The following is a 21,925-nucleotide window of genomic DNA, read 5'->3' as shown; positions in this document are numbered from 1 at the left end:
AGTTAGTTCATGTCTGTGGTTTGCAATCCCTGGCACAGTAGCTTAGTTGTCTTTCCTAGGGTATCTGCACATACGGGCTCCGTTCTGTATTTCACCACATACTTCAATCTTAACAATGAAGTAAGCTCTAACAGAGCAGAGAAGTAAATAAAATGTTCTTTTTCTGATCAAATAGCATAAAACTAACTGGTAAACAGAAATTTTTCCTAGCAAATAAGGACCCATTTTTTCTAATTGTGGTAAAATACATTTAACATAAAATTTACCATCTCAACCATTAAGTGTACAGTTCAGTAATGTTAAGTGTATTCACATTGTTGCACAAGAGAAAAAGTCCTTAACCTCAGCACTATTGGCATTTTTGACTACATAATTCTTTGTTGTGTCCTATGTATTAAGAATATTAGGCCAGGCACAGTGGCTCATGCCTATAATCCCAGCACTGTGGGAGGCTAAGGCGAGCAGATTGTGTGAGCCCAGATATTAAAGACCAGCCTGGGCAACATAGCAAAACCCCATCTCTACAAAAAATTTGACAATTAGCCAGGCATGGTTGTACGTACCTGTGGTCCCAGCTACTTGGAAGGCTGAGGTGGCAGGATTGATTGAGTCCAGGAGGTCAAGGCTGCAGTGAGGTATGACTGTACCACTGCACTCCAGGCTGGGCAACAGAGCAAGACCCTGTCTCAAAAGAGAAAAAAAAAAGAATGCTTGCAGTTACCCCTGGCCTCTATGCACTGATGCCAGTAGAATATCCTCAGTTCTCTCAACCAAAAAAGTCTTCAGACCGTACCAAATATCCTCCAAGAGGAAAAATAGTCCCCAGTTGAGAACCACTGAGCTAAAGAGAATAAACTATTTCATTGTATTATACTTAGCATCCCTTCTACCATTTTCACCCAGGACACCATCATACTCTAATTCTGTACCATCCCATGAGAAAGAAAAACCAGTAAGAGATTAAGGTGACATTGCCTGTTTTTGACACTTATTTGAGGAAAAGATTGTCATATTTTAAGAAATAAACACCTGAATTCTGGTTGGGCATGTAGCTCATGCCTGTAATCACAACACTTTGGGAGGCCGAGGCAGGCAGATCATTTGAAGTCAGGAGTTCAAGACCAGCCTGGCCAACATAGCAAAACCCCCTCTCTACTAAAAATACAAAAATTAGCCAGGTTCGTGATGGCAGGCACCTGTAATCTCAGCTACTTGGGAGACTAAGGCATGAGGATCACTTGAGCCCAGGAGGCAGAGGTTGCAGTGAGCTGAGATCATGCCACCGCACTCCAGCCTAGGTGATAGAGTGACACCCTGTCTAAAAAAAAAAAAAAAAAAAAATCTGTATTCTAAAGCCAGGGTACTATGTATTTATAGAAGTCCATAAGACTTGGGTGTATTTTATAAATTACTTGTTATTTTTCTGGTTTTAAAGTCAATAAACTCCAGTTTAAGAAAAAGGTCTTGGCCGGGCGCGGTGGCTCAAGCCTGTAATCCCAGCACTTTGGGAGGCCGAGACGGGCGGATCACGAGGTCAGGAGATCGAGACCATCCTGGCTAACACGGTGAAACCCCGTCTCTACTAAAAAATACAAAAAACTAGCCGGGCGAAGTGGCGGTTGCCTGTAGTCCCAGCGACTCGGGAGGCTGAGGCAGGAGAATGGCGTGAACCCGAGAGGAGGAGCTTGCAGTGAGCTGAGATCTGGCCACTGCACTCCAGCCTGGGTGACAGAGCGAGACTCCGTCTCAAAAAAAAAAAAAAAAAAAAAAAAAAGAAAAAGGTCTTAGATGAATTTGTCTTCCCTCCTTTCAAAGATTCCATTTAAGCAGTAGTGAAGGAATAAAACAGAACAGGAGGAGGTCTGCAATGGACAAGGGATTTCAATCAATTTCTGTAAGATCTAATACAGCTGATACACTAAACATATCAGCCTCAGCCTAGGATGTACAAAGAGGCCTACAGTGAAAATGGGAGTTCAATTGTCTAACTCCTGAGAGGCTTTGAAATCTCAGTTAGAAGGTTTAATGAAGGCAGGGTGAAAAATGATATCAGGGGATTAACTGTGTATGTGTACATGCGTATAAGACAATTAACTTCATTTCATCCCTTTAACAAAAAAAGGCAGAGAGCCAGATGTTCACGTCCAGGCAAAATAGCAAAGGGTTCTTTGCTAAATAAGTTTTTTTAAAAAATTTGAGAGAGAACAGGACATTTAAATTGGGCTCTGTGCCTCTGAACAAAATATCCATATTTTGGCTTTGAGGCTGGGAATAGGGAAGCCCCCATCCATCTGCTCATCCTAACTTAAATGTACCAGTGAACAAGAACATCCATGGGCACTAAGCCCCTAGTCAGCTTTCTTATTGCATTGTTCTGTGGTAGACAGGGGTAGGCAAATCTACCCACAAAGGCTGAGGAACTTGTGGGGCTGAAGAAAGAGACTGACAAATCCAGTTTCTCAGAAAGAAACATTCAACAGTGACTTATGAACAGAAGCCTTATCTTGGGCAGCCATAAGATGAGAGGGTAGCTTCCTGCACCATTACCCGCAGAACCAGTAGTCACGTGCCATAGGGAAAGGGTATACATACTTCAGAAGGGATAGGTAGGAAAACTGTAGCACAGTAACATCAAGGTTGTTTTGACCGGAAATTTATGGTTAAGTACCTACTCTTACACAAGGAATAATAAATAAGCTGGAAATCTTGGAGGCCTTCCCAGAACTGGGATTAATGAGAAATTAACATGGTGGATTAACATCCAAGATGGAATTGCTTTAGTCTCCACACCTCTTATTAAAATGAAATGGGGAACAAAATAATAGCTTGTTGAAAAAAAAGGTGATACCAAAAAAAGTCATCCCAGAAAAAACAGAAATAATTTACAGAATAGAAGAGGCATGAGAAAAAAAAAAAAATAGGACATTCTCACAGAAATTTGGGACGACATTACATACATGAAAAACAGTAACCAGCCAGGTGCAGTGGCTCACGCCTACAATCTCAGCACTTTGGGAGGCCAAGGTGGGCGGATGGCTTGAAGTCAGGAGTTCAAGACCAGCCTGGCCAACATGGTGAAACCCCATCTCTACTAAAAATATAAAAATTAGCCAGGCGTGGTGGCAGACGCCTGTAGTCCCAGCTACTCGGGAGGCTGAGGCAGGAGAATCACTTGGACCCGGGAGGCGGAGGTTGCAGTGAGCTGAGATCGTATCACTGCACTCCAGCCTGGGAGACAGAGTGAGACTCTATCTCAAAAACAAAACAAACAACAACAACAACAACAAACAGTAATACCAAGATTGCATTAAAAAGTATCAGAGAATAAGCTGAAACTCTTCAAAATTGAATTTATGATTGTCAAGAAAGAAGTATAATATTAAAAAGTTGGAAGATAAGGAAAGCCACTCAGAATGAAGAGCTGAAAGACAAAAAAATAGAAAATAGCACAGAAAAAAGAAGAAGAAAAGATCAATTCAGGAGGTCCAACGCCGAACTCTGTTGGCTTTGAAATACGTCAACTTGACTAAGCTAAACTTTATTTTCCAGAATTCCTATCTCTCTGTTTCTTGTTAGGGCTGGCCACAAGAAAAATCTACATGGAATTTGGACCATGAAAGTAAAGTAATACTTGCTCTACCAAGGTTGATACGAGTCTGGTGCTGTGCAGCTCATGCACAGTTTCGTGGTTCTGCCCATTCACATTGTGAGCATAAAACACTGCAGGCCCAGGGCTCCAGCTCCCACATTCTCTCTTCCTTCAACTTCTCCAACTCCTGAGCTAGGTCTGAGTGTTACTCCATACAATAATACTAGTATCTACCACGGGGCACCCACGGAAGCAAGGTTGGAGACTTAGCAACAGGGAGAAGCCATCACAAGTACCTGTGATAGAAGGAGAGAGGTTCCAGCTTCTTACTCACTTCACAAGTCCCAGGTGTCCTGCTCTCCCCACTTTACTTCTATCTTTTAACCCCTAACACCTGTCCTGTAACTTCAAGCTCAGCACCAGATGCAGAAGAAACAGCCAAATCAAGATCATTTTACCAGCTCCCACAATGGTATGAGGATAAATTCCTATAATAAGTCCCTTATTTTACATCATTCTTAGTGATTCTGCTCCTCTCATTGAACCTTGTCTGCTAACAGCCAATAAGATTTCCAGAAATGAAGAATAGACAAAATAAAGAAAAGAAAATTATCAAAGAAATAATTGGACATTTTCCAGTCTTGAGAAGGGGGAATGGTTTGGAGAAAAACAAGTCTTCAAATGAAAGAGCCAACATCATGTTAAAATGTTAGAACATTAAGAATAAAGAGATTTAACCATGCCCCAAGATTTTTTTTTAAAAAAAAGGACTCCAACAAAATAAAATTAAACTGACATCAGATTTCTCATCAGCAAAAATGATTCTAAGCTAGAGTGAAGTAAGGTCTTGAAAACCCTGAGGATGAGTTATCTCTATCCTAGAATTCTATACCCAGGCAAACTATCTACCCAGTGTGGTTGTGGGCGGAATTGTGTCCCCCAAAAAGACAAGTTGAAGTCCTTATCTCTTGTACCTGTGAAAATGGGACCTAAATTGTATGGCTTAAAATAAGTGTCACAGTTCTGAAAGCAAGAAGGTCAAAAGTAAGGTGTCAGCCAAGTTGGTATCCGAGGGAGAATCTGTTCCAACTCCATCTCCTAGCTTTGGGTGGTTGCCAGCAGTCCTTGGCATTCTTTGGCTTGTAGTTGCATTGCTCCAGCTTCTGCCTCTGTTACTGCCTGGTGTTTTCCTTGTGTGTATCTGTGTTCTTCTGTCTTTACATGGCTTTCTTAGGACAAGGGTCATTGGATTTAGGGCCCACTCCACTTCAATATGGCCTGATTTTAACTTGATTACCTCTGCAAACACCCCATTTCTAAATTAGGTCCCATTTTCACAGGTACAAGAGATAAGGACTTCAACTTGTCTTTTTGGGGGACACAATTCCGCCCACAACCACACTGGGTAGATAGTTTGCAGAGAGTAGTACAAGTGAGCAAATGCTCTGAATAGAGAACACCTAAAACCGATAAAGAAATAATGACATAGGCCAGGTGTGGTGGCCGACGACTGCAATCCCAAAGCTTTGGGAGGCCAAAGTGGGAGAATCACTTGAGCTGGGGACTCACTTTCAAGTTGTCAGTCCCCTTCTCTGACAGTCTTCCTTCTCTAATAAGTACCCCTGACCTATTGCAGGCCTTCATGCCAACTGTGTACTATCCCAACTGCTGTCACAGCTATCTGGAGCAGGGGCAGACACCTGACCCAAGCAGGACCAACATGGCAACCTGGTGAAATCGCATCTCTACATAAAATTTTAAAAATTACAGCCAGGCGTGGTGGCTCACACCTGTAATCCTAGCACTTTGGGAGGCCAAGGCGGGCAGATCACTTGAGGTCAGGAGTTCAAGACCACTCTGGCCCACACGGCAAAACCCCTTCTCTACTAAAAATACAAAAATTGGGGCCGGGTGCTGTGGCTCACGCCTGTAATCTCAGCACTTTGGGAAGCCAAGGCAGGCAGATCATGAGGTCAGGAGTTTGAGAGCAGCCTGGCTAATATGATGAAACCCTGTCTCTACTAAAAATACAAAAAAAAAAATTGTCAGGTGTGGTGGCAGGCGTCTGTAATTCCAGCTACTCGGGAGGCTGAGGCAGGAGAATCGCTTGAATCCAGGAAACGGAAGTTGCAGTGAGCCAAGACTGTGCCACTACACTCCGGCCTAGGCAACAGAGCAAGACTCTGTCTCAAAAAAAAATACAAAAATTAGCTGGTCATGGTGGCAGGTGTCTGTAATCCCACCTACTCAGTAGGCCAAGGCAGGACAATCACTTGAACCTGGGAGTTGGAGGTTGCAGTGAGCCAAGATTGCACCACTGCACTCCAGCCTGGGCTACAGAGCAAGAACCTGTCTCAAAAAACAAACAAACAAACTAGCTAGCTAGCTAGATAAATAGACGATAGATAGATAGATAGATAGATAGATAGATAGATAGATAGATAGATTATTAGCCTGGCATGGTGGCATGCACTATAGTCCCATCTACTTGGGTGGCTGAGGTGGGAGGATCACCGGAGCCCAGGCCATCAAGGAGGCCACAGTGAGCCGTCATCCCACCAGAGCACTCTAGCCTGGGTGACAGGATGAGATCCTGTCTTAAAAAAAAGAAAAAGAAAGAAAAGAAATAGTGATGTAAGCATATTATTCAATAATATGGAGTTAACTATTTTTAGACAACTAAAAAAAAAAGAAAATATATTACTTCTGGTCGGGGGAAGGAAAAAAGAGAAGTTGCTTTTCCTACTGGGAACACTTTTCCCTCTGGGTTTTATTTTCTAATTTATATAAAAGTATTCTTTTTATTAAAAAATTAAATAAACGCAATGTATGTCCATAGGGAAAATTTTTGAAAATAAAAATGCATATAAAGAGGAAAAATGAAATAATTTAAAATCAAACAGAAATAATTACTGTTGACATTTTGAGATATTTATAAAAAATGGGAGGAAATAGAAAGAGGAAGGCAAGAGTGTTGCTCATATGATATAATTACAGGTGTGCTAACGAGAGACTTTGATATCCAACGCTTCCTCCACTTCTAAGCAAATGCCTGAAAATTTCTTCCACAGTTGCAAACACATTTTCAGGAAAGAAAAAAAAAAAAAGGAAAGAAGTAATGTATAAACACAAATTTATACCAAGAAGAAAATAACTGATACTGATCCTCTCCTGAGGCCACAAGAATGGGATGAAATGATGATTCTCTGAATGAGGAAGAAAAGACAGAAAGATCTCACATGGAAAAGACCAAGACAAATATCTAATTTATGCATTTTCTCAAGGCTGAATTTAAAATGATACTTTGGGGATGCTAAAATTATAAAGTAGTCTTTCTGGATTGCTGTTTCAGGAGACTAAATCAACTTTGATGTGCCAGGAGATTAAATCTTTTCTGATATCCATATATTTCTCCTTTTATCATTGCCTAGCTAAACTGTCCTCACTCTCTCAAAACCCACTTTTATCCTGTGGTTAATCTGTGAATCTAGGATGCTGGAGAACTGGATGAATTTCCACAATTATTCAGCACATTGCCAATTTCACAGATTGTAAAACACACATTTGTACATATTTACACTGCTAAAATAAGATGGCATCTTACAATAGCTGCTGGCAGTTCTCCTGAAGAGGATTTGGGTTTGTTTATGCCAAACATATGGGGCCCTATCAATGTGAGATCACTTGATATTAAATCATTTGCTTGAGATTGTTTAGGCCACACTGTTTGCATGAATTCAGTCAGCAAACCTGTAGGAGTGCCTGCTTAACATTCATACATTGAGGCAGTATGGTGTTTTTTCCTCCAGTACTACAACTTAAATAGTCATGTGTCCTTGCTGGGTTTATTTTTGTTGTTGTTGTCGTTGTTTTTAAACACAGTCTTCCTCTGTTGCCCAGACTGGACTGCAGTGGTGTGATCTCGACTCAGGGTAACCTCCGCCTCCCGGGCTCAAGCAATTCTCCTGTCTTGGCCTCCTGAGTAGCTAGGATTACAGGCATGCACCACCATGCCCGGCTGATTTTTGTATTTTTAGTAGAGATGGGGCTTTGCCATGTTGGCCAGGCTGGGCCTTGCTGTATTTAGTAGAGATGGGGTTTTGCCATGTTGGCCAGGCTGGACCTTGCCGTATTTTTGGTGTGGCAGATTTATTTCTCATTTATCTTTGTACCACAAGATCAGTTATTGGTGCCTGAGCTCCATCTCAGTGTTTCCTGTTAGACTCTACTTCTTTAACATCTCTTCTTTTTTAATGGTACACAAAGAAATGGTTCATCCTACAGTAGATGACATTTTATTTCTCAGAAATGTGCTAACTGGAATACCAAGTTTAGATGAAATACATGAAAAGACACCAAAGTTTATACAATAATCTTTTCTTATTTTAAATGCCAATTCTCCAGAACTGTTGGGTGCCTGTCAGTCTTTTAAGAACAAACATAAATAACTCACTTTCAAGTCATCAGCCCCCTTCTCTGACAGTCTTTCTTCTCTGATGAGTATCCTGACCTATAGCAGGCCTTCATGCCAACTGTATACTATCCCAACTCCTGCCACAGCTGTTGGGAGCAGGGGCAGACACCTGACCCAGGCAGGACCAACCAGGTGCTTTCTCCTGGTTGGACTGTGGAATTCCATTCACTTACTCATTCAATGTGTACTGATGGTTTCCCATTGTCTTAGTCTGTTTTGTGTTGCTATACAGAAATACCTGAGGTTGGCCAATTTATAAAGAAAAGAGATTTTGGCCAAGCCAGGCACGGTGGCTCATGCTTGTAATCCCAGCACTTTGGAAGGCCGAGGTGGGCAAATCATTTAAGGTCCGGAGTTCAAGATCAAGGTTTGGCCAACATGGCGAAACCTTGTCTCTACTGAAAACATAAAAATTAGCCGAGTGTGGTGACGCACACCTGTAATCCCAGCTACTTGGGAGATTAAAGCAGGAGAATCACTTGAACCTGGGAGGCAGGGGTTGCAGTGAGCCGAGATAGTGCCATTGCACTCTAGCCTGGGTGACAGAGCAATTCTCCCTCTCAAAAAAAAAAAAAAAAAAAAAAAAAGGTATATTTATCCCACAGTTGTGCAGGCTGTACAAAAAGCATGGCGCCAGCATCTGGTTGGCTTCTGGTAAGGGTTTTTGTGCTAAGTCGTAACACGATGGAGAAGGTCAAACAGGAAGCAGGCGTGTGTGAAGCAGGGCCCAAAACTAAGGGACATCGTGGCTTTATAACAACCTACTCTCAAGGGAACTAATCTGTTCCCCTGTGAACCAATCCAGTCTCCCAAGAACAACAACTCACTCACTACTGCAAGAACAGCACCAAGCCATTCACAAGGGATCTGCCTCCATCACCCAAACATCTTCCACCAGGCCCCACCTCCTGACACCACCACACTGGGGGTTAAGTTTCAACATGAGATTTAATGGGGACAAACAACCCATATCCAAACCATAGCAATTATTTTCCAGGCCCTGTTATAACCTGAAAAACACCATCCTGAACAGAGCAAGCCCTTGTATGCACATAGACCCCACAACCTAACCACAGTGAATAGAGAGGCCTAGAGACTGGGAGCTCTGAGCTGAGTCTTGTTTATGGTGAGATCCCACAGGAAAGATCCATATATTTCAAATAAGCTGCTGAAGATCCCAGAAATACTGTAAAACTTTTCTTTCCCACACCCTGGTTGTTCAATGGCTTCTTTAGGATTTCATAAAGCATTCTAATCTTCTTCCAATAAATTATTTTTTGGCCATGCTAGCACAAAAACAAATGAACCTAACTATAAAGGGAAAAAAGAGAATGTAGTAGTCTTCCTCTCCTTTTTGGTGTTGTTCACCCTTTTTGCCATGAAACTTTCCAGAAAAAATAGAGTCCAACAATGCAGAATGAAGACCAGAGCAAAGGTGACGGAAGTGGTATAAACAAGAAAGTTAATTATTTTTTTCTCCTGGTGCCAACCTAGTGTGAAGCTAATCAGGGCTGTTCTCACGTTGTTGTTGTTGTTGTTGTTTGTTGTTGTTGTTGTTAATGTAAAAATAATTATATGAAACAGAAAAAGTATTGAACTGTGTCTGAAGTTCTGTTTTGATCCTAATTATGCTCTAACCAATAGGGAGGCCTTGGGCTTTCTTTTCTCAGCTACAGATCATCATTTATTTTAATTCCCTTACTTTATAAAGCGAGGCTTATGATCCTTCTAGTTCTAAAATTTAATGATCACCTAATAAGATAATACTTACTAATAATCTTTTATGATTTTAGAATCCTCTACATGTCAAAATATTTGGCTTCACCCTTGAGTAAATTTATGAATGCTATCAATTCTATTATGAAAAACAAGGATGTGAAGGAAAATGTGTATTATCAGAATCACTCATTGGGGCTCTACAAGGGAAGCAACCTAGCTTACAGAGTTTAAAACTGATATAAAAAGAGCCGCTTCTCTTCACCTAGCTACTTCTGGAGCACCTCTCAGTCTATATATCTTGACGTCCAGAATACCTTCACTGATCTCACACTCACCTAAACCTGCTTAGACGCTCCTCTTAAGAGCTGCCTCGGTAACTAACACTTTACCCCTCACATTTATCACTTACCTCACTGAATTAACAATCTTCTGTTTAATTAAGGAGTCCACTCTAGATTGTCAGCTTCTTAATGAAATTGGACATATATATGTGTAAAAACAATTATTTCAGAAACTGAATGAAAGCTTCACTAACAGAAACTTCCATTAAGGTTATATTCAAATTATTAAATCATTCAAGTCACTCCCAAAATACAGAAAGTTGAGTTATCTACAGTACATAACTAGATCAATGCCCAAGAAATTAAGGAAAAAGAGAACTTTAAAAAGAACCACAGATGAGGATTCTAGGAAGATGGCAGAGTTGGAACTACCAGAAATCTAGCTCCTCACCTAGATGACAATTGCACTAGAAGAATCTGTCTGATGTAACTATATATATGTTAGAACTCTGGAGTCTATGGAAGGCTTCCATCTTCCAGGGGACAGCTTAGACGGTATGTGGTGAATTTTGGTGAATTTCAGCTCTTAATACAGTAGCGGCTACCCATCCCCCACTCTAAGCCCAGTGGCAGGCAATTGTGCACCTGTTCCTGGAGCAGCTTTATATAATACAACTTTCACACAATTTTGAAAGCCAGGGTGGATGAACAGGACCCTGTCCTGCAATTATTAGGTATTTGTGCTCTGATCTCCAGATTGCTGCTTCTGATCACAGAAGTACACAAAAAGAGGTTATGGCCATTGTCTTTTCATCTCTCTCACTGTTACAAGCTCTCCCCGTCTGACTGAAATAACTTCCAGGGAATTTAAATGGCCAGCACCTTTTCCCCCTTCATTTTTCTCTTTTTCCCCTTTTGGGACCAGACACTGAAGACACAACCTTAAAAGGCAACTGCATATACAAAGGAAATTAGAAAGCCACCATGCATGCTCGAGGGTAGGCTCAGGCTCAGAAAAGACCTGAGAAGACCTTAAGTGTACACTTCAAGCTGATCCTTGGTGCAGAGACCACCTATAAGAATGAAATTTAAAAAAAAAAAAAAAAAGGGAAGGCAAAACCTAGGGATGGGAGAGAATCTGACTTCCAGAGTTACCATATTATTAGCTTCAAATGTTCAGTGTTCAACAGCAATAAAAAATTCACAGTGCATATGAAGTATAGCCCACTTAAAGATAAATAAAAAGTTGAGTATTGCACATTTAAAGATAAATAAAATAAACCAACAGAAACTGTCCCTGAAAGTGATATGATAGTAGATCTATCAGACAAAATCTTTAAAGCAACTGTTTTAAAGATACTCAAAGAACTAAAAGAAGACTTAGAAAAAGTCAGGAATATAACATATGAACAAAATTAAAATATTAATAAAGAGATAGAATACCTGAAAATAAACCAAAAAGAAATGCTGGAGCTAAAAAGTGCGATAACTAAAATAATTAAGTCACTAAAAGTATTCAAAGACAGATCTGAGAGGGAAGAAGAAAGAATCAGTGAACTTTGAGATAGAACAACCAAATTTATAAAAGTTGAAAAACAGAAAGAAAAATTGAAGAAAAGGGAATGGAGTCTAAGAGACTTGTGAGATACGATCACACAAACCAACATGCATTGTGGGAATCCTAGAAGATAAAGAGAAGGAGGAGAGAGAATATTTGAAGAATTAATAACTGAAGACTTGCTAAATTTGTTGAAAGACATGACTGTAAACATTCAAGAAGCTTAATGAACTCCAAATAAAATGAACCAAAAGAGATACACACCAAGACACATTATAATCAAACTGTTGAAAGGCAAAGACAAAGAGAGAATTTTAAAAACAGCAAGAGATAAATGATGTGTCACATATGAGATCCTCAGTAAGATCATCAGCAGATCTCTCATTGGAAATGCTGGAGGCCAGAAGTAATGGCCTGATATATTCAAAGTGCTAAAGGAAAAAATAAGTCAGCCAGGAATTATATATCTGGCAAAAATGTCCTTCAAAAGTAAGGGAGAAATTAAGATATTACCAGATAAACAAAAACAGTCGGAGTTTGTTACCACTAGACTGACCCTACAAGAAATGCTAAAGGGCATCTGCAGGTTGAAATGAAAGAACCACACATGGTAACTTGAAGTCGTATGGTGAAATAAAGATCTTAATAAACGTAAATACAGGAGCAATTATAAAAGATGGTATTATTGTAATGATGGTATGTAATTCTACTTTTTGTTTCTACATGTTTTAAGAGACACATTTTTAAAAAAAAAATTCCTAATCTAAAAGCTAATATTATTTTAACTTTTGTTTGTAACTCCACATTTTGTTTTCTACATGATTTAAGAAAGTAATGCATTAAAAATTATTTCTGTGTTTGGACATACAATGTATAAAGATGTAATTTTGTGACATCAACAACTGAAAATGGTGGCGGTGTTAAAGGAGCAGAGGGTGTTAAAGGGGCAGAGTTTGTTTATGTTATTAAAATTAAACTGGTATAAATTCAAATGAGAATGTTCTAACTTTATAATGTTAAATGTAATTCCAACAGTATTCAAAAAAAGATAAAATAATATACACAAAAGAAAATGAGAGAAGAATTGAAACATTTTATTACAACAAATCAATTAAACACAAAAGAAGAAAATAATGCAGGAAATTTGTGCATCAAAAAACACTCTCAACAGAATAAAAAGGCAACCCAAAGAATGGGAGAAAATATTTGCAAATTATATATACGATAAGGAATTAATATAGAAAATATATAGAGACCTCCTAAAATTCGACAACAAAAAAAAATGAGTTAAAAATGAGCAAAGAACTTAACTAGAAGTTTCTACAAAGAATATATACTAATGATCGATAAGTACGTTAAAACATGCTGAGCATCACTAATCATTAGAGAAACGCAAATCAAAACTACAACAAAGTACTACCTCACATCCCCTAAGATGGCTTCTACTTTTAAAAGCTGAGAATAAGTGTTGGCGAATATATGAAGAAATTGAAACCTCTATGCACTCTTCGAGGGAAAATTGTATAGCAGCTATGGAAAACAGTACGGTGGTTCTCCAAGAAAAAAAAGCAGAATTATCATATGATCCAGCAATTCCACTTCTGGGAGTGTACACAAAAGAATTGAAAACAGGATTTCAAAGACACAGTTGTACACTCACATTCATAGCAGCATTATTCCCAGGAGCTAAAATGTGGAGGCACCCAAGTGTCCACTGACAGATGAACAGATAAACAAAAGGTGGTGTATGTTAGCCATAAAAAAGGAAGAAAATTCTGGATAAAACCTGAGGACATTATGGTCAGTGAAATAAGCCAGTTACAAAAAGACAAACACTGCATGACTCCACTTACATGAGGTACTTAGAGATGGAAAGTAGAATGATAGTTTCCAGGGCCTTTGGGGGAAGGGTCAATAGGGAATTATTGTTTAATGGGCAGAGAGCTTCAGTTTTGCAAGAAGGAAAGTGTTCTGGAGATTGATAGTGGTGATGGTTGTACAACCATACGAATGTACTTAATACCACTGAACTGTACACTTAAAAATGATTAAGACAGTAAATTTTATGTTATGTGTATTTTTCCCCAAAAAAAGAGAAAACATTTGCAATGAAAAAAGATCGTAAGTTAAAATTCAATTTGTAAAATACTATGAATTGAATTACCAGTTGTATTTTCACTATATTTTAAACATATAAACATATGTTTAGGTGTGGAACGATGAAGAACAAAATAGTATTCATGATCATATCCAGGTTTTCCTTATATGTATTTTTATAATGGACATGAATTTATTTTGTAATAATAACACCATAAAATATTTTTCAAAAGCACATAAAAAATAATCACCACAAAGTTTCTTCAGGCAAAAAGTTTCTTTAATAAGGAAGAGAAAGTTAGAAACAGGATATCTCATCTGAAAAATGAAGTGTGACTGTTAGGAAGAAACAATAACACAAGTTACCATGGAATAAAAGTGTCTCTTTAAAATTTTTGTTTGTATTAAAAAGGAATCAGCTATTTATCATTGCAGAGTTAATACTTTCGTGAAGAAATTATAGCTATTCCAGTTTTACTTTTATTAGGCTGAAAGAAATCATTTTTAATAACACATCACAGTTGTAGAACTCCTTTTCTTCAACTTCATGTCTTCTGGAATGTTCTTGACAATAATTAAACTATATTTAACCACACATGGCAACGCACATTATGTGACTATAGATGAACAAACTAAGCCATTGCTAGGGCTTGAATGTTTGTTCCTTCCCAAACTCATGTTGAAACTTAAGTGTCATTCAAACAGTATTAAGAGGTGGAACCTTTAAGAAGTGACACAGCTGTGGGGGCTCTGCCCTCCTGAGTGGATTAATGCCATTATTGCAGGAGTGAGTTTGTTATCATGGGAATTGGTTCCTTATAAAAAGACAAGTTTAGCCCCCTTTCTCTCTCTCTCTCTCTCTCTCTCCTCTCTCTCTCTCCCTCTTGCTTTCCACCATAGAATGATACAGCAAGAAAGCCCTCACCAGATGCCAGCCGCTTGATTTTGAACTTCCCATCCTCCAGACTCTGCAGATGTAAATTTTTGTTCTTTATATATTACCCAGTCTGTGGTATTTTGTTATAGCAGCACAAAACAGACTAAGACAGCCACTGAAAAGGCCAACTAATTTTCTCCTGGTGTTTACATAGGATGGCATAGGCTACTAGATGCCTACTCAAACATTCATTCTCCGCTTTTTTTTTGTTTTTTGTTTTTTGTTTTTTGTTTTTTTTTAGCTAAGAACATTTCCATTGTAAATCAAAAACCATTTCTCAAACTTTCTTAACAACGAGTATACAGAAATGTGATGTGGGATATCTAGGGAAGCTTAAAGGGACTCTGTTGGTCTTATGCTTTTCTGCTTTTCTTACATTTTGCAGCCTGAAAAGCTAGCTGGAGAGGAGCTCAAACAAGATTGCATTTTATTTCTCTTTTATCTAACAGTCTAACAGTGCACAGACCTGGGCAGGTGCAGGAGCTTTCCTCAGTATGAGGCTCCCAAGTTTGCTCTGCTCGTCTCTGATTTCCAGCCAGCAGTCAGAAATATAGAGAGAAATGAAATTCTATTTTTTAAGCCACTGCATATCTATATCCCCTTGTCAAGAAGCTTAGCTCATTCTCTACTGATATTAGTCCTCAAAGGACTGCATGGAGCAGGGCCACTGCTGGTATGAAACTCCAGCACAGAGTTCTTCTGTAAAAAATGAAATGAACTATCTTTTCTTTAAATCATTATGTTCTGGGGTCTGTAGCCTATTCTAAAAAATGCATATAGCAAATAGATCGGGCACACCTATCTTGCACCAGCAGGAAGAAGGCTATGAAATCTAAACAGCCTTCTACAAGAACGTATTTCTAACACTGGCAAAAAGTAGAGAATAATGAGTAAAGGACAATAGACAAAGAATTGCTCACAGAAAATGGAACAAGTTCTAACCAAGAATGTATTCCATTGCCAGGGCAAGAGTCTGTTTTTCTCCCCGTTAGAATTTCACCATTGTTACAAACCATTGAGTCCTGCACATTTCCCATTTCCCAATTTTCCATTTGTGAAAGAGATTTTATTGCAGACACACCATTCTACAACATCATTAAGTATTGGATGTAGGCGTGCAAGGCAAAAGCCACCCTGTCACTTGACAGAGAGGACAGCACATCACCCAGAGATCCTGGACTTGGGGACGGATGTGGCCCCCAGACAGGACTTTGGGTTGTTGGTATGTGGTGATTATACTCCATTACTGAGACAAAAGGTGAACCTGGCTACCTGGAGGGCCAAAGGAGTGGGCTGTGATGGATCACTATTTTCTCCAGTATCCATTCTCCCCTTCCTTTCAAAAATAGAATCACCGAGTTTTAGCTAAGTACATGGCCAAGAGCTGCAGACCAGAATTCCCCAGCCTCACTAGTCTGTTCCTCCAACTGAGTCCAGGCCAACAGAATGTAAGCAGACGTGAGGTGTGCAACTCTTGTGTTGCCTCTGTAAAAATGAAGCATTGGCTGGGTGCAGTGGCTCATGTCTATAATCCCAGCACTTTGGGAGGCCAAGGCAGGTGGATCACCTGAGGTCAGGAGTTTGAGACCAGACTGACCAACATGGCAAAACCCCATCTCTACTAAAAATACAAAAATTAGCCAGGCGTGGGGGCAGGCTCCTGTAATCCCAGCTACTTGGGAGGCTGAGGCAGGAGAATGGCTTGAACCCAGGAGGCGGCGGTTGCAGTGAGCCAAGATGACGCTATTGCACTACAGCCCACCAGTCTAGGCAACAAGAATGAAACTCCGTCTCAAAAAAAAAAAAAAAAAGCATCGTCCCCAGGACATTCTCATTCCTCCTTCCCAGCCCCTGGAAAATGACAGCTACTGGATATGGGGATAAAAAGAAGCTGAAGACATAGGCTGAGCACCAACTAGGAAAGCCTTACTTAAGTTGAAATTTTAATTTACAGCCAATAGTTCAGGTACACAGTCTGGTACCAAACTGTAAAGGAATGAGAAACAATAAGGATAATGTACTAACTCTGTAATCTGTCTCTGTCCTTTCCATTTTAAAATTCTGAGATAATTTTTTCCTCTTTTTGTTATGAACATAGCCTTTCTTTTGTAAAATGATGATAATAACAGGCCATAGATTATTTTTGATGTTCTTGCTTTACAAAATAAGCGTCAGCATCCCAGTTTTTAAAAAATGATATTAATCCATGAAATCCAAAAATCTAGAAACCATCACAATAGGATACAGTGACAAGGAAGGCTTTAGGTACAGAACTTGCAAGATCGAATGTATTCTCTAGGAAGTCAACTAAAACGTCAGTCTAGTGAGTTATGAATTCTCCTATCCATAATCCTCACAAAATGGTAGGAGAGCAGTGCTAGCAGACAAGACTATAAAAACTATTTACTAAGATAGCAGAGTACCATTAAAGAGAAATTCCTCCTTTCGTGTGATTTTCTTCACTATTATTTACAAGTCTGTTTACAACATATTTTTAGAAGATGTAATTAATATTCAGATATTTCATCAACAATGAAGTCCTTACAGATAAATCCAGAGAATTACAATTTGTTCTAAGAACCACACAAGGAATGTGATTTCACTATTATTCTTAGTCATTCAACAAACATTCATTAAGCCAGAAACTTGGGGAATGAAGAAGGATACAAAGATGAAAAACACACAGACCCTGCCTTCAAGAATCTCAAAGTCTGATGAATAACATGGCTACGTAAAGAATAACTATAACACATTTTGGCTGGGCGCAGTGGCTCACACCTGTAATTGCCGCACTTTGGGAGCCAAGTGCCGCATTTTGGGAGCCATTTGTGGTCAGGAGTTCGAGACCAGCCTGGCCAATGTGGCAAAACCCCAACTCTACTAAAAATACAAAAATTAGCCAGGCGTGGTGGGGCACACCTGTAATCGCAGATACTTGGGAGGCTGAGGCAGGAGAATTGCTTGAACCCTGGAGGCAGAAGTTGCAGTGAGCTGAGATTGCACCACCACTGCACTCTAGCCTGGGTGACAGAAAAAGACTCCATCTCTAAATAAATAAATAAATAAATAAATAAATAAATAAACCATCATACATTTTCAGAGTTATAACAGATGATATACAATGTGAGAGGGAGAAAGTCCTAACATTGGGATTCTCTAAGTTGTTTTAATCAGTTTCTAAGCTACATTCTATCAATTCTAGCATGCTGCACACAGGTCCAAAACTCCAGTTTGATCATAAAGTGTTTGGGATGAGCAGAATCTTTCTAACAGGCTTGAGGACCTCCCCACCACCACCACAGCCTGGAAAAACTTTATTTTCTTGTGAGAGAGCCTAAGACTCTTCTTGCCTAATCTTTCTTCCTTCAGATTCCAGACCTGCATCAGAGTCTGAAAGCTCTCCCTACCTAGTCCACTCCTTACCCCTTTATCCTCCACAGGTGTTTCCCCAAAAACCTCTTGTACGTCGAATTCCCTCTTGGTATCAGCTTTTGGAGAACTTGAATTAATACAAGGAGTGTCCAGTTACCTAACATTGCATAAAAAGAACCCTAAACCGTAGCTCAAAACAGCAATCATTTTATTATATCTCATGATTTTGTAGGCCAGGAATTCAGGCAAGGCTGCCTTAGGTGATCCTTTTGTTCTATCGGGCTGATGGGCTGGTTGGGAGGGACTGGGATGGCTTCAGTCACACGTCTGCTGCGTTACTGTAGATAATTGGAAATCTGGGCTCAGCTGGGACTGTCAACCATATTGCCTGCTAATGGCATCTCCTCCACCATGGAGGCTGTATGACTTTTAAGATCTAGCCATACAAGTCATATAGTCTTACTTCTGCCATACTCCACTGATAAAAGTAATCACAAACACAACCAGAGTTAAAACGAGGCAATACACACCTCCTCCTTGAAACCGGGAATGCCAAAGAATTTGCTGTTATGTTTCTAAATAGCCACATGAGGGCACCCTTTCTCTTATGAAACCACTAAGTTCCATCAACTTCAGGAGACTCATTCAAACCAGAAGAGACGTGTTAATTCTAACCAAAAGTACACTTGCTACAACAAAAAAGTGCTGCATGGATCAGCAAAGATAAGTTCTAGTTTATACCTTCTTTTATCATTACAGCTCACCTGTCAATGCCGCAATCAACAAAAAAGGAATTCAGATCTAGTGCTTTACACTCCAAATGACGTGAATCTAAAGACCATGACCCTGGTGACCGCAGTAGTTTCTTTGACGGTAAAATCTGTATTTCCTACAAGTATAGAAGGCTGTCATGCAACGTGAACCCTGGCCACTGACTCACTGATCATTCTTGGTGTGTGGAATTGTTACTCCTTTGGTTACTAGCAAGCATGCAGAGGAGAGTAAATTGCACCTGAACCTAACCTCCGACTAAGGGGCTGCTGTGACCTACTGTTGCCTTTTGGAACTTTAATTGGGGAGGTAAAAAACATGGAGTTATGATTACCAAAGGATAATGAGTTAAACTTCAAAGGAATAACACACTCTTATATCCCTGTCATCTTTTGCTGAGGCATCTTCATAAAGATTAAGCACGTTTGGACCATGCAGCAGTGACTTTCCTTGGTTACAAAGCAAGACTGGATTCGCCATCCTAGTCATTGATAATGGTGAATGTCGAGTTTGTTTTGTGAGCATGTGTATGTGCTAAACATTCACTTGAAAGATACCTTGAGAACTACGTTGGCATAATACGAATGCATTCGACAGGTTTTTTTTGTCTTGCCTCTCAAATTCGCAACTTTACCTAGCCCTGAATAAAACCAAGCAACTACAGTATATAGAAAAATTTAGGAATGCTAAATAATGGATTGAAATTCTATTCAAACTTAACATCTAATCGTAATTTTTTAGTTATCAGTAACTAGACCATGTCATTCAGGGATCAATCTACCTCAAAGTAAATAGATTAAAATCTCTTAATCTAAGAAATCATTCAGTTATAAAAAAAAAAAAATGCGATTAACCTAGCACTTTTTTTCAAGGTTTTCCTCGTCTACCATAATTTTGATATGAAAGTGGAGTTCTTGGCAGAAAAAGCAGAGTCTATGTCTGAATCATTCAGAGTTAGAAACAATGGTTAGCACAGTTTAGCATATAAAAGTTGTCCAACAAATACTTGTTGAAGCCAGGCACTGTGGCTCACGCCTGTAATTCCAGCACTTTGGTCAAGGTGGGTGGATCAGTTAAGACCAGGAGTTCAAGATCAGCCTGGCCAACATAGCGAAACCCCGTCTCTACTAAAAATACAAAAAGATTAGCCAGGCGTGGTGATGCCCACCTGTGGTCCCATGTACTTGGGAGGCTGAGGCAGGATAATTGCTTGAACCTGAAAGGTGGAGGTTGCAGTGAGCCAGGATCATGACAGTGCACTCCAGCCTGGGTGACAGAGTGAGACTCTGCCTCAAAAAATAAATAAAAGAAATAAAATAAAATATTTGTTGAATGATTGGTTGAATGAATGAATGGATGAGTGGTATTTATTTGTGTTAACTTACTCAATTAGGATTTTCATTTATGCATCTTCCAGAAGGTAGTGGTATAAATTAAAAATAATAGGTAAGATAGAGGCTAATTTAAATTTGAAATAGCTATATGGTTTCTATTCGGCTTGTTAACGATTAATACTTAGATGTTAATTATAATTTACTTAGGACAGATTTCCTTTGAACTTCACTTCTTACGTGTCCATATCAGACAATTAGGTCTTTTTAGCTAAACCCTGATATTCTGGTTCTCTTAATAACCATTACATCACCAACAATGATTAAAAGGTATTACCTTAATTACTTTCAGGCAAGGAATTTATCTACTTTGTTCAGCAGCAAGAAGGTCACGTGACACAGAGTAAGCACCCATTAAATATCTGTTGAATGAGGCAATTAATTATTAAACTCCATTTCTCAGTGTGAGTACATGACGAAGAATGTGCAGTCATCCCCAATCCACCCTGCATACCCACATTCTGATCATTACAGCAACTCTGAAAAGTAGGTATTATTTTATTCATTTCATAAATTAAGAAATTCCCACAGTTGGGATGTAATAGCACTTGGATTTGAAGCTATATTTGTATGTTCCCAAAGTCTTTTTAATTGCCTCTCCAGGCGCGGTGGCTCACGACTATAATCCCAACACTTTGGGAAGCCAAGGCGGGTGGATCACCTGAGGTCAGGAGTTTGAGACCAGTCTGACCAACATGGTGAAACCCCATCTTTACTAAAAAAGAAAAAAATACAAAAATAAATTAGCCTAAAAAATTAGGTGGTGGCAGGTGCCTGTAATCCCAGCTACTCAGGAGGCTGAGGCAGGAGAATCACTTGAACCCAGGAGGCAGAGGTTACGGTGAGCCAAGCCTGTGCCACTGCATTCCACCCTGGGCAACAAAGCCAGACTCCGTCCCAAAAAAATATAAAATAATAACAATAATAATTGCCTCTCCAATAAGATAATCTTAAGGACATATACATATAGAAAACAAAAACAAACAACAATTATTGGATATCTGACTTTGTATCTGGACTTACTCATTTGCCTCATGACTGTCCCTGTTAGCCATGTTTAGGGACAATCTATTTTCATATAGAATCATCCATCAGGGCCCCGTACTGCCTTTGGCTCCAAATTCTGCCTCTTGGGGTTTTCCTATTAATTGTTGTCAACACAAAGACCACCAGACCACCATTCCCTTATTCAGCCTGGGTTTCCTGTCGTTTCACAAACCAATCATTCAGCCACCAATAAATAACCAGTCCTCGGTTCTCTTTTTTTTTTTTTTTTTTTTTTTTGAAGTAGAGACGAAAGCACACTTGGCTAGTCCTTGGTTCTTTCAAGAAAGACTATGCTTACCTGAAATAACAACACAGAATTGAGCTCTAGGCAAATTTATCCTTATAACCCAATCACTTTCTCTGATGTGTCCTCAGAGAATGCAAAACATTTGAATACTGGCCTGATGATCATAATTCTTCTCCCTACTCCAAAATCCTAAAGATATTCAATGTTTTACTTTTAGTTGTTGAGACAGGGTCTTGTTCTCTCACCCAGTCTGGAGTGCAGTGCAGGCTCACTGTTGCCTCAACTTCCCAGGCTCAAGTTATCTTCCCACCTCAGCCTCCTGAGTAGCTGGGACCACAGCCACATGCCACCACACCCAACGAATTTTTGTATTTTCTGTAGAGACAGGGTCTTATTATGTTGCCCAGGCTGGTCTTGAACTCCTGGGTTCAAGCAATCTTCT

Source organism: Theropithecus gelada, chromosome 14 (genome assembly GCF_003255815.1).
Source record: "Theropithecus gelada isolate Dixy chromosome 14, Tgel_1.0, whole genome shotgun sequence".
Classification (NCBI taxonomy): Eukaryota; Metazoa; Chordata; class Mammalia; order Primates; family Cercopithecidae; genus Theropithecus; species Theropithecus gelada.
The sequence above is the reverse complement of the archived record's forward strand: the minus strand, read 5'-3'. Positions refer to the sequence as shown.